This window comes from Lissotriton helveticus, chromosome 1_1 (assembly GCF_964261635.1).
Source record: "Lissotriton helveticus chromosome 1_1, aLisHel1.1, whole genome shotgun sequence".
Lineage (NCBI taxonomy): Eukaryota > Metazoa > Chordata > Amphibia > Caudata > Salamandridae > Lissotriton > Lissotriton helveticus.
In genome coordinates this window covers 1,005,517,713-1,005,525,321 of record NC_136057.1, presented here as the reverse complement: position 1 = coordinate 1,005,525,321, position 7,609 = coordinate 1,005,517,713, and positions in this window count along the sequence as shown.

Sequence of the window (7,609 nt, the reverse complement as noted above, 5' to 3'; positions counted from 1 at the left end):
CACGCTCTTCCACACATATACACACGCTCACACACACAGAGAGGACTCAAAGAAGCGCCGGCATGATGAACGCAAATTCTCACACTCTCATACACAAAAGCTTGCACTCTCCTAGACACAAAGGGCAATTGACTAACAAACACACAATGCTGAAACTAGACAAACTCTCCGGGAGCACCCCAAAACAAAAACGGAAGCACCTGCACTTTTGACAGTACACCCTCAAGTAACTGAAACCATATCTGCCCTGTTAGATGTTTCAAATACAACTGGCTTTTTAAACTTGCACACAGCTGTGAAAAAAATGCGCAAAGCAAATGCAAAAACCATCGCAGGCAGACAAACACACTCAACAACTCCTACACAAAGAAAGGTTCTGAAACAAAAAAAAACAGGAAGGCAAATAAATGCAGGTTGGAAAGCCTAAACATGAATGTAAACAGACATGGTCCCAGGAGCACACAGTACAAACCGGTGCAAACACACGCAGACAAACTACGATAAGAAACAAGAACACAAAAAGAAACACGACCAAATACACCTACACAGAACAGAGGCACACGCACAGAGAGAGTAAAAATACAGAAATCAGTGCACGCACATAGGCAGATGCGCATACAAAAAACACAGTCACAGACACAAACACACATACAGAGGCCAATGCATCCGGGCAAGTGCAGGGAATAAAGTACCTGACATAAAAATTATAGTCACAAACATGCTCAAAAACTGTCAAAGAAATGCCTGGATCAAACAAACATGAATGAGCAAAAACGAAAAAGTGTGCCGACTTGCTAACGCAAACACACGACATGCTAACAAAACAACATACTAACACAAAAAAAAGGTAGCGTAGGGATGTGCATGTTAAATACTACCACACCATGCCGAGAGGCAATTGGAAGCAAATCCAAAGGTACAAACTCATTGATGCACACACGCACACAACAGTATGAAGCACATATAGGGAAAGACACAGGGATGCGCGCACAGCCATTCATCCCGACCCCACCATCTGTGCGTGCAGCAGGTGCCGGTAGACTGCAGGCAGGGTGGGGCTCCCAGAAGCCCGTCCTTGCGGTATCCTGCCACAAGGTGAGTAAATCCCCTGACAGCAGTGTCACTTAAATTATGGACAACAATCTGAAACCTTGGCAGCTAGGTTAGTGAACTAGTATGGCGTCAATCTCAGAGGTGTAGTTATAACTACACCTCCGAGATTGGCGCCATACTAGTTCCCTAACTAACACCTCTGTCACTTTATTATAGCAGGCACAGTTAGCAAATGACTGAAGCAGGATGTCCCACTGCAGCACAATGAGTTATAGTGTGCGGAAGAAATAAGTTAACAGACCAATAGACAAAGACGCTAGATGAAGAAGGCTGACTGAAAGCTCTTATGCGTATATAATTTTTGTAAAATTAAAAGGTCTTGGCAGATTCCACACTTAAAAAGAGCAGCAGGATGTATACCACTTTCTGTAAATCCATTTATCTAGGAATTGCTAGGGAGAGCTTTGAGATCCCACAAAAATTGCAATGCAAAGAAAGAGGCTGCATCCAGCCTCGTGTAAATAAATGCAAGTAGCTCTTTGAGAAAAGATAGCCTATCACTGCGAGTTCACGGAGGTCAAGTTTTGGCTCATGTTAGCGTGTCTTCCTTCAACCAGTCGTCGCCAAAAATATTACTCAGACAGCGGCAGAGATGGACGGTATATAGTCCCCTCAAAATATCCTTGCTGTACCGCTGTCTAAAATCATCAGTCCATGACACAGGATACATTGAAGAAAAAAAATCTACTTAGAACAACAATTATTGAATGAAAAATAGAAAATGCTGGGAGCTAGGCTTTCTGTCCCACGTGTGATGTTAAACAAACCTCGATGATTTATTTATTTATTTATTTATTTATTTATTGTAAAGTTTTGTATAGCGCGAACAAGACCCGTGGGTATCAGAGCGCTTAACATCAGAATAGTTGACTAACATCAGTGTTGACATTACAAGAAACAAAACAGATATGAGGTATATAATAAAATGAATATGATTATGTGACAATATATATGCAAACAAACACCTGTGCAATTCGCATTAATATGTGGGGTAAGGCTAAGCTTATATCATATGCCCATGTTCCCCATCAAGGTGAGGTAGGCGATGGTACGGTTTTGGCATAACAAAGTGTTAACTTTTCTAAGGACAAAGCCGTTATGAGGTAGATAATAGTATGGCTATGATTGTGTGAGACAATATATATGAGAAACAGATACCATGCAATTCGTTTTAAGATGTGGGGTAAGGCTAAATTTATATCATATGCCATATACCCTGACAAGAGTGAGGTAGGAGAGGGTAAGGTTTAGGCTGTGCGAAAAGGATATATTAACACATTGCCCTTCAGTGCATTGGGTAAGAGTACCTCTGCGTCTCTATATATCGCCAGTCTTGCGTCAATAATTAGCTTTCATATTATTCAGGTTGGAGCTTCTCCTTCTGTGAGCAGCACTAGATCAGGGCGGCGTATCTATGCAAGGTATTTGCTCATCATGAGGCTCTTCACTTCCCGCTTAAATGATGCAATATTGCGAATCTTCCTAATGCTTGGAGGAAGAGAATTCCAGATTCTAGGGGCAGCTCAAGAGAATGAACTGAGCAAAGAGGCTGAACGCTTCTGAGACACGAGCGCCGAGGAATCTGCACCAGACCAGCACGACAGTGTGACAAGTGTGACAGTGTGACAAGGCTCTGGCCTGGAACGACCCTGCCGCTGTTTGCTTATAGCGGCGACATGGTGCTTTTAAAATAGTCCCAGCGGGTCTTGTCGTGGTAATGGGAAGTGCCAGCCCCCCTCCTCAGCCATGTCATTAACAAGCTGTCGCACAGAGCATCGCAATTACTGTGTGAGTAAGTCACAACTGCACCGGCGCTAACAGATTGCCTGCACCCCTCTCACTGCTTCGGTTGCATTGGCAGATTAACTCTAATAGCGCCCCGTGCCCTCCCCCCCCCCCCCCCTCTCTCTCTCTCTCTCTCTCTCTCTCTCTCTCTCTCTCTCTCTCTCTCTCTCTCTCTCTCTCTCTCCTACGCGCGCGAGGTGCTAAAAAATTCCTCCGGGCGAGGGGGAAGCGAAAGACGAGAAAAGTAGAGTTGGATGCCAACACAGTTAAACAATTTCGAAAATGTCCCTTACTGAGCACCTGGGATGGGATGCAGAGGCAGCTCCTCGTCACTGTGTCGCAAAATAAACAAGGACGCACGCTCGCCTAACCCTTCTCCTTTCTCCTCCGCGTACTCAGCGTTATTGCGTCATCGAATACGTCCGGCCCAAGAGAGCATGCGCCCTAATCTGCCCAGATACGCCCAGAGACGTCATGCTCACGCGACACACCCACAAATGGAAGGCGACACACTACTGTGTCCCGACACACAGTTTGGAAAGCACTGCCTTAGGGCATGTATGTGCGCCACATGTGCACCCATGCTTATTTCAGGGGTGCATCAGGGTGTCCTTTTGACACTCCTGCACCCTTGAAATTATTTTCAATTTGCGATTCTCAAATTGCGAATCACAAATTGAGAATAACTTCCCATTCATTCCTATGGGCCTCCTGGCCCATAGAAATGAATGGGAAAGTATTCCTTAATTGCGATTCTCAATTTGAGAATCTCAATTAAGGAATATTAAGAAATCGCAAATTTTTTTTACATACATCCCTATTTGCAATTCTCAAATAGCGATTTCTAATAAATCGCTATTTGAGGATCGCAAATCAGGATGTTGATACATATGGCCCTTAGTCCTTTCTTGTTCAGTCCCAAGACCCTGACCCTTGGACCCCAGCTGGTTACTCCTCCCCTGACTCCGCTGGATTCAGAGGATTCAGATTCTTATGCAGATTAACTATCTGAGTAAGATGCCTTTACAGAAGATTGTCTACCAAATTGTGCATTTTCCGCTTAAGTTAAGTGAGCCTTTCTCCACCTAAAAGCATTAGTGTGTCACACTGTACTCTCTCCTACTGTTCCAGGTGAGATTTCCTTATGCTGCAGACATAAGCAGTAAAAAGCTTCTATGAAAAAACGTCACTCTATAAAATTTCGAAGTGATGCACCCATGAGTCATCCTGCTCATTATTTCTATGTGTGTTATCATCTTACACTGTGTTCCCGTTTTTCCACCCACTAGTTAGGATAAAGCTTCGTCTTCTCCAGTGTATCTCCCTTTTAGGGCGATGCTTTTATTTTCTCCCACTTTTACTTTTAAGAAATGGTGACGTTTAGATTTCATTTTCTGATGGGTACATCTACCTCCGTATCCCTCACCTTTTGAACATCCCAGGCAATACTCTACAGTACTTAATTTGTCAAAAGAAATGAGTGCCAGGGCCCTTGTAGGAAGGCTACTACAGCTTGCACCACCCATTGCCCCCACTATTGCTGCAAGTGATAGTACCATCACAATTAGCCATCACACGCATACAAGCGTGACAATTCAGACTTTAAATGTACATTGGAAATCAGGGGAGTTGCCCCACTGCTCTCAGAGCAGGAAAATAAAACGATAACGTTGTTATTGTCATTTTATTTTTCGTAGGTTTGGGGCTGTGTTAGGGCAGGGCAGGGCTGGTGGCACAGGGAGAGGAGTGGTTTTCACACTCCAAGTGCGTATGGCGGTTGGGCCAGCCAAACCGTCTTGCGGCCAGCCAAACTGTCTTACACACTTTGCATGTTCCACACCAGGCAGTAATGGGAAACAGCGTGAACCACGTAGTCAGTACAGCATGTGGCTGAACAATTCAAACGTAACCTCGGACATCCAAACCACGCATATGCGTGGTTTAGACATCTGTGGTCGATAGCGCTCTAGTCCGCAGGTCGGAAGTGAGCTGGTGAGTACGCTTTCTTTTTAGGGTGGGAGGCTGGGGTGTAGGGGGTAGTTTTGTCGGCTGGGAGTGGGTCAGGGGTAGTTTTCTGGGCTTTGTTTTTAGGGTGGGAGCTTGGGGGGTAATTTTGTGGGCTGGGGGTGGGTCGGGGGTAGTTTTCTTAGCTTTGTTTTTAGGGTGGATCGGGTAGTTTTGTGAGCTGGGGGTAGGTTAGGGTAGTTTTGTGGGATGGGGTGGGTCGGGGTAGTTTGGGGCTCGGGACGGGAGGCTGATATGTTTTTCAAATATGGGGTCAAGGATTTTCCCTTTTATGCCATTACAACTAAATTTGTTGTAAAGGCATGCGTGATTAAGGCGCGGTCGTTAAGACCGCATTGGTAAGGCAAGCGTGGTTGGGGAATTCGTGGTTCCGATATACAACCAGCAGTAATGCACAGTCTGGTTGGGAACATGCACAGACTACCTGTTCTCGTCTGAGTGCTGTACCACGGAGCTCAGACCAATCACAATGCTGCATTATAGCGGTGTAATGCCTTAGGGGAGCCTGGGTGCTCTCTGTTTCCGGGACTCGGCGGAGACACGACTGTGGAGAGAATGCAGCTGTGTGGAGGCAAGTGGTATTTTTTGGGGAGGGGGTGGATTTTGTCCCCCCCCCACCACCCTCCTGCCCCTCCACCCCCGATCCTTGCCAGCCACTACTGTTAACAAACATTTGCAATACAATAGGTCTCGCATTTACGCAATTTTGAGCTGTTGGCATTGTAAATGACAATGCGTTTTATTTATGTTTTAAAAAACAAAACATAAGTAAAAGGCATTGTCATTTACAATGCCAATAGCTCAAACTCATGTAAATGCGAGACCTATTACATTTGGGGGGGTGGAGGGGTAAGAAGCAACCATGCAGCGCACTGCGGCGGCCACTAAGGCACGGAGAGATCCCATCCACGGAGGTGGCCATGATCTGCACACCGCTCTGGGAAGGCCTCCTGAATATAGCGTTCCCACGTCATTAGCGACCGGTCTGCTCTCTTGGCCGATGAGAGTGCATCCACACACTCAAGGAGGCTTGCGAGCTACTGGACTCCCTGTCCAGCACCAGAGTACAATGACACATACGCACACTAAAGGGAGCTTAAAAATACCTGTATTTAAGACTAAAAGCATCGTGCGCGTGCGTTTCATGATAAGCATACGCACAAACTAGGGAGCACATACAGACGGGGAGCTACAACAACGGAACACCGACATCATAAGGGAAACTTTGATTTCTAATCAAGGGGCGTGATTATGAGGCTGCAAAGCTCACGGCCATCTGTGCATGGAATGTGAGTTAAAACACGGAATGCCTTGGATGCTTTTAGAATTTAAAAGTGAAGGCGGGCATCGTGCTTAATATTTAAAAGTGAAGGCAGCTGTGATGCTTAGATATAAAAATGTATGTGGGCTAAGTGAAGGCAGCCATCATGCTTAGATGTAGAAGTGAAGGCGGGCGTCAGACTTAGTATTTTAGTATTAAATGTTTTTGTTGACTTTATAAAAGACAGAATACAATAAAGCCACAAAAGGGCCGCAAGTCAGTCCGAGGACCGACCCACCGAGCGATGTTAAGGAAGGTACAAGCCACTGGCCATGTCATGAGGGAACAGTATTATACACAGCAAGCCGCCTACAACCCAACATGGGCCGGCCGCGTCATAAATACAGTGAAGCTAAAAGACATCCCCTGGATCCCCTTGTGCTTCCTCTGCCAATTGGAGACGTACAGGCCTTTTATCAGTACTAAGTAAACTTATGCCAACCAGTCTCCCTTCTAGCACCTTCCTATTGCCATACGACCTTGCAGCCGTCCAAAGACATCGTCCCTCGGACGCCCTCAATCAACAAAAGGAAGAAAGACCCCCCCAAACAATCCCAACCCTACCCAAAACTCAACAACCCCTTCCCCCTTGTAGCCCCTCCCCTCCCACCCACCCCTAGTCTCACCCCCACGGTCCATGGTCCTCCCTACTCTCACCGCTGGTCCCTCGTAACCTTCAGTGTTGAATCGGTCTCCTTCACTTCCATTTCGGTGTCTGTCAACCTCAACAGACGGAGGTACTTAGGACAAGTCACCTCCGTAAACTCCGAAGCCAGCAAGGATAGGAATGGCTTCCACAGCTCGGCATAGAGTGCCCCCTCCCCTGCTCTGGACAGCGACAGCCTCTCCATGCCTAGAACCAACCAGAGGCAGTGGAGCCAGCCCTGATATGTAGGGATGTGTTTTGATCGCCAATGCGCCACTATATTCTGTATTGCTGACCCCAGTGCGATACCCATTACGATCACGGAGGGGTCGTCTGATGGCTAAGTCAGTGCATTAGGCAGCCCCAGGAGTACATAGGCGGGAAAGCGGGGGATGTCTGTTTCGAAATGCTTGTCTACTTCCGCTAAGATCTGACCCCAGTATTCTTATAAAAATTGACAGTCCCAGAGCACATGAACTAACGTGCCAACCTGACCACAGCCGCGCCAACACAGGGGGTCCTGACCACTGTCCATTTCATACAGGCGCTCGGGGGTGTAGTACCAGTAGGACGCGACCTTCGTGAGGGTGTCTGTAAGTCCCATATGGTAGGCCGAATGACGCGCTCTGTAGTACACTCCCTGTGAGTTAGGGATCTCCCTAGCTCCCGCTCCCAGCGCACCCTGCTTGCGTTGTAGGTGTATCTGTGTTTTTGCATAA